The following is a 6,771-nucleotide window of genomic DNA, read 5'->3' on the forward strand; positions in this document are numbered from 1 at the left end:
GTGTCAAATAAATAAATAAAATCTTTTTTAAAAAAATCACAGGAAATTATACTGTTTCAGTATAGTTGTTTTGGGGCAGTGGTTGGAGAGCCGTGGTGATGATTTCAGTCCTTGTTCTCGGGATATAGCGAAATGAAGAAAGTGCCAGTTCCTGACATTATAATACCATAGAAGGTATGACAAGAAATAGCAAGTTATTGCACTCACCGTATGCTTGAAAATGACTCAGTTTGAGGGGTATGCCATACATTGAGAGGCAAACTGCAGTTAGAATTTGTCCTCTGATTTATTAGCAGGTGTTGTTAATGCATTTTTGGCAACAATCACTAAATCAAAAGTACAATAAAAGATTACAGCTTGAATTTTACAATTCTGGAATTTGACCTCTTTTAAACATAAAGATTGGTTTCAAAATCTTCTAAAATATTCTAGAGTTAGGATTTTTAACTCAGTCTCTGAGACAAGTTAATGGTTGTGTGACTCAAACACTGAAAGATAGCCCAACAAGCCATTCAAGGCACAAAATTGATAAATTTAAGCACTTCCTAATAAGGCCCTGGGGATGCAAATCCCTTATTTGCTAGGATCCCTACAAGCAGAGAGGACTCTCTCTGGTGGATAATACTTACCCTTCTTTTAACAAAGGGGGAATACAAAAAGCCTGTTCTCAATGTTTTGCTCTCATTCTCTTGAGACTATATCAAAATTTTACTTTTAGTTCATCTCCTGAATCATTCATGGATGCAATTCTGTGGTGATACGGTTTATACATTCCTTTCAGTCCTGATGACATTTTAAATTCTAGCCTCTGAGTAAAAAGTTCAGCACAGGTCCCATTGCATTTGTTGATTTTACAAATGAATAGATCTTCAGTGGGGACAAGTCAGTGTCCTCTCAAAAGCCCTCTTCAAAGCAGAGGCTGCTTGGGTGGTATGGGTGATTAGAATATTGCCTTTTGAAAGGGCAGTCAGTGATGTACCTGCCATCCAACCACATGTGTAGCTTATTCTTGAATTATTATACCAGGTCAGGAAACCTAGCTCATAAGTATGTACCAGGGGAACCCCCAAAGTTGAACTGTACTTTTTCACTTCTATTCAATCTGCAAATCCAAACTTTTCCCCAAAGTCATGCTTCTGTCATTTGGGAGCTTTGAGAGGGCAAGAGGGTATACCTCTCTTTTCTGCTCCCATCTCTTTCCCTACATTCTCCAAATACTCTCCTCCCTCCCCGCTACCCCTCTCTTTCTCATCACCTATTTGGTTCAGGTGTGATGAACCAAGTCAGTTTCAAGATTTAGTCTTTTCATCTTAGGTATGCTATTAGCCCTGGGGTTAAAATTAGTTTTTTAATTTGTTTTGTTTTATTTGGGGTTTTTCCTGCTACATTTAATAGGGCAAATGAAGATTCAGTAGAAAGCCTTATATATAAAAATAAATAAAAATAAATTATTTCCTTACCATGGAAGTAATCATGGGATTATAACAAATTAAGAAATATAAATATGTTTTTAAATTAAAAGCACTTTTAAAGATTTTATTTATTTATTTGTCAGAGAGAGAGCACAAGCTGGCAGAGTGGCAGGCAGAAGCAGAGAGAGAGAGAGAGAGAGAGAGAGAGAAGCAGGCTCCCCGCTGAGCAAGGAACCCAATTCGGGACTAGATCCCAGGACCCTGGGATCATGACCTGAGCTGAAGGCAGCAGCTTAACCAACTGAGCCACCCAGGAGTCCCTAAAAATGTTTTGTGTGTTTGTGTGTGTGTACACATTTAGTTTTTTTTAAACAAAGCAACTTCTACACTTTAAGTGTTTAAAACTGAGCATCATCTTTCTTTTCCAGTGAAATAAAAAGAAAATTTATGGATAAACTAAACAAAATTACAATAGAGAATGTCAATTTCAAATAAGATTCTATAGGTTCTGCTGATTTTCCCATCTAGTGTCAGGTCTCAGGTCATCATTAGAAGAGAATTTTATTTTAAAAGTGTCATCTTAAACTGCAGGGATCTCCACTAAATATCACAATTAAGCATGCCAAAGGAGAAGCTGTACATCTCAAACCCAACCTTTGCTGACCTTCTATAACCCCATTTCTTTAAGTTTTTTTTTTTTTTTAAACAAGAGAAAGTAGTCAGATACATGTTGGTAAATGGTAAATGCCAGCTGTCCATAATATATGTTGATAAATGGTAAATGCTGACTGTCCATATCCACATAGAAATACAGTGTAATGTCTTAGCCCAATATACAGAGAAAGGAGGAAAAAAGCTGGACGTCTATGCACTACTACATACTATACTACACCGGGGCCTACCACCCTCCAGCTTCCAGCAGAGCTAAGAGAGCAGACGGTTTTTCTTCTTCCCACAGACATAGTGGTGTTGATCTCATAAAGTTTTGTTGAGACAGGAGGGGATAAACATGAATTTAGAACAGAAATGGGTAGAAATTCTTTCCCACTGTTTTTTGCTCAAGGTATTCTCCCGCCCTTCCCAAATAAGTTGAGAACCATAGTATAAAGGGAAAGAAAAGGGACTTCAAAAAACAGGGCAAATGAGCGCAAGAAGAAAAATTAAAAAAAAAAAAAAAGACTGTAACTTGCTCTGAGGGTCTGGAGAAAATTAAAAAAGAAAGCTTAGAACCATTAGTGTTCCATTAGTCAGCTTCTCCTTCCTTCCCCTCTCCTTCCTTCCCCTCGTCATCACCTTCATCTTCACCTTCATCTTCATCTCCTTCTTCATCAATATCCTCCAGTCCTTCCTCTTTGTCATCATCTTCTTTCCTTCCCCTTCATCATCCATATCAGGAGCCATGTGCTACTCTAATGGGTTTGACCAGATACCATCTCTGATGACCTCTCCTAACTGGTGTGCACCTGCGTCAGAGTTCTGGTCAGTGAACCAGTGAAGAAGCTCTCTGGTTCCTCATGCTGCCTCTTCCTGCTGGCTTGACTCTGTGTTTGCCTTGAACATTTCCTTGACCACTTTCCAGATCTCCATTTGATTTCAGTGGACTTTGCAAATGGATCACCACTCTCATTCAGATGAAGTTCTTTGGACAGAACTTTAGTTTCAAAGCAAAGGTTTTCTTCAAAATAAAAATCTGTTCTGTAACCTGATTTAATATCTTCACATTCTGTCACTTCAACTCTTGTCAAATAAGACAGCACCTCTTCCTCCTCCTCTCTAAGCAGCGGACACTTGTGGATGGTTGACAAATGTTGTTACCCCAGAATTTTGGATTTTGGCAATCAAGTATGACCTCTTCTGAAAAAATTGTTTGGTGGAGTTTGTTATACTTTGGCTCTACTTTCAAAATCTCACTTCCATTTCATTTTGTACTCCATCAACATGTTCAATCACTTCTTGCTGTTCTTTTTCTCCCTTCAGGAAGTGCTAAGGGGTTGTCGCCTCCAGCTTGGGGTCAGGAGGCAGTCTCAGTTTCTTCTGTTGAGGAGGAGTGAAGACTGGAATTTGGGGGCCATGCTGTGAGGAAAGTCAGTGAAACAAGGGCAGACACATATCTGGAAGAGGCTTTAATTACTCCAGATAGGTGTTTTTTTATTTTATATATATTTTTTTTATTTTATTTTTTTAAAGTCATCTCTATGCCTAACATGGGGCTTGAACTCATGATCAAGAGTTGCATGCTCTTCCGACTCAGCCAGTCAGGGACCCCAGATATATATATTTTTCAACAAGGAAATATAATATCCCAGATGCTGAAACCCAGAAATAAGCATGGCTAACATTTTAATGCATAGTTTGTCAACTTGAATATACTTTTAAATCTCTGAATTACCATGTAGTCAGATCACCCAACTATTCTGTCTAGAAGAAAGGCAGATGCTGAGAGGGCCAACTACCAGGTTAATGACCTCCCCTACTACCCTCCATGTCCAGGAAGGCTCTGAGGGACCATATCAATCAGTCTCCAAACCCTTGCAAGTGTTTTCGTCCTGGTTGTTAAATCTCCCCATTTGTCTCCAGTCAAACATTATTCCAGTATTGGCCACTTGGCCCCAGATCATCAACTGACAGGCAGAATATAAATATACAATAAAAAGGAAAGGACCTCCCAAATTTCTGAAAGGAGAAAAACAACTTTCACTAAGGCTAACTCAGTGCAGCAGCTGGTCTAGTTCAGTGAGGAAGTACATACTCTGAACATGTGGGTGCCATATTTTGAAAATTCAGTTCATGCCGAAGAAATTTACATCTACCCAGGAGGAAAAATAATGTCTCTTGGTAGATTTTACAAAGGCCAACATTTGAAAATGTATGTCCATGGATATGTCCGGACTCAATGTCCATATAAAATATACACAAATTTTATATTTTAAGAACATTTATTAGAAAATTATATCTTAACTATAAGTAGAAACCTCAGAGAGAATTTAAAAAATAATTAAGGTTATAATTTAAGAACTAAATAAGATTAAAAAAAGTCATTGCTCAAAAATAAAAAGTTCTTAGAAATTAAAAATATGGTAGTTTAAGCAGAAATTTGATAAACATAGTGAAGTATAAAGTCAAAGAATTTGCTGAGGAAAAAAAACAAATACAGGTAGAATGAAAACATGAAAGAAAGGCTAAAGTGTAAAGTGTAAATCCAAGAGGCTAATGTCCAATGACGAGACGCTCCAGAGAGAACAGACAAAATGAAAAGAAAACATACATAAAAAATTTTTTTAAAATTTCTTGGTTGAAAGACAAGAGTCTCTAGACTGAAGAAAGAGAGAAGAAAATGCTGTAATGCCAGACACAGTAAATGAAAAATGAACCTCAGTCACATAATGATAAAATTTTAGAATATCAAAGATTTTGTTAAGGTTTTTATTTAAATTCCAGTTCATTAACTTATTATGTAGTATTAGTTTCAGGTGTCAATTTAGTGATTCAACACTTCTATACAACACCTGGTGCTCATCACAAGTGCACTCGTTTATCCCCAGCACCTATTTCCCCCATTCCCCAAGTCCCCCTTCCAGCCCCCTCCCACTTCCCCTTTGGGAACCAGCAGTTTGTTCTCTACAGTTAAGAGTCTATTTCGTGGTTTGCCTCTCTCTCTTTTCTTTTCCCCATATGCTCATTTGTTTTTTGCCTTAAATTCCACATATGACTGAAATTATACAGTATTTGTCTTTCTCTGACTTATTTCACTTAGTATAATATGCTCTAGCTCTACCCACATTGTTGTAAATGGCAAGATTTCATTCTTTTTTATGACCGAATAATATTCACATGTGTGTGTGTGTGTGTGTGTGTGTGTGTGTGTATCCATTCATCAGTGGATGGACACTTGGGCTGTTCCTGTAATTTGGCTATTATTAGATCATGCTGCTATAAACACTGGAGTTCACGTATCCATATTAATTAGTATTTTTCTATCCTTTGTGTAAATAAATACCTAGTAGCGCAATTGCTGGATTGTAGGATAGTTCTATTTTTAACTTTTTGAGGAACTTCCATGCTGTTTTCCAGAATGGCTATACCAATTTGCATTCCCACCAAGACATTCCATGCTCATGGATTAGAAGAACAAATATTGTTAAAATGTCTATACTACCCAAAGCAATCTACACATTTAATGCAATCCTTATCAGAATATCAAAGGTTTTTTAAAATCTAAAAATTTTCAGAGAAAAAAAACAAATTGTCTTCTTTTTTAAAAAAATCAGATTGGCATCAAACTTCTCTTTAGCAATGCCAAATGTTACAAGACAATGAGACTCTACCTTCAAAGTTCTGAGAGAAAATTATTTTGAGTGAAAAAAAAATCAATATTCAATCAAATTATGAATTAAATTTGAGAGTAGAATAAAGATACTCGAAGTCACAGAAGGATTCAGTAAGTTTACTCCCCATACCCCTTTTCTATGGAAGTGATTCAAGGATGTGTTCCAGCAAAATAAGAGAGAAAACTAAAAAATGTGGATTCAAGAAACAATTAGGTCAATCAGGAGAAAATGGAAGGAAGACCTAGGGTACAACTTTTCACCAAAGGAAGAACACAAAGGTTCAGTTTCGAGCTGGTGGCTCCAAAATGCGTCTGGAAAGAAAATCTATATGACCAGAAAGAATTCAGAGATTTGATACTATCTTGAAGAAGTTGGGATATCAAGTTGTAAAAAATGCAGCAATGTGGGAAATGGGGTGGGGTGAAAGAGACAATTACAAATTCCAAGAAACACACGAGACTATGTAGAAAAGATATGTAATCATAGCATACTATGTGGCTGATCTGTGAGCAATCTTTACATAGAAAAATGTTATATTACACCTGTTGACCATTTCACAGCTTTTGGAATCAATCCACAGGCCAGGCAAAAGGAAGACTTAGGTCTGGTGGTAGAACAAGATTCATGTTTTCTTTCTTGACAACGAAAGTTAAAATGACGCATCTGATTGTGGTAAGAAGGAAATGAGATGAAGGAAAGAATAAGGACATTTATATGTTCACCTCACAAAGAGCCAAGAGATACTGTGAATAGTTGATGGAATTAGAAATATATACGTATGCATAAAATATATATAACAAACAAATATATAAAATATATAACAAGTAACAAATAACAAAATACATAATAAACAGTATATGACAAATATATTCCTCTAGAGATATAATAACTGTCAAAAGAGCTAGAAAAAAGAAAGTGTTAAAAATGTTTCCCATGTGAAAGACTGGGGGAAGGGGTTATGGGGGTGGGGGCAGGGAACTGTTGCTACTTCGTCTAAGCCCTTCTGGATTTGGTCATTTTTAACAATGTAC

At 36.7% G+C, this 6,771-nt stretch overlaps 1 pseudogene across 1 annotated transcript; it reads right to left on the bottom strand.

The window, feature by feature from the left end:
• Positions 1-2,655: 2,655 nt before the first annotated feature.
• LOC308352727 (protein SET-like) lies at positions 2,656-3,484 on the bottom strand (annotated as a pseudogene). Its single transcript has one exon. The product of its transcript is annotated as a protein SET-like (transcript).
• Between the last annotated feature and the right edge of the window lie 3,287 nt (positions 3,485-6,771).

This window comes from Martes martes (assembly GCF_963455335.1).
Source record: "Martes martes genome assembly, chromosome: 1".
NCBI lineage: Eukaryota > Metazoa > Chordata > Mammalia > Carnivora > Mustelidae > Martes > Martes martes.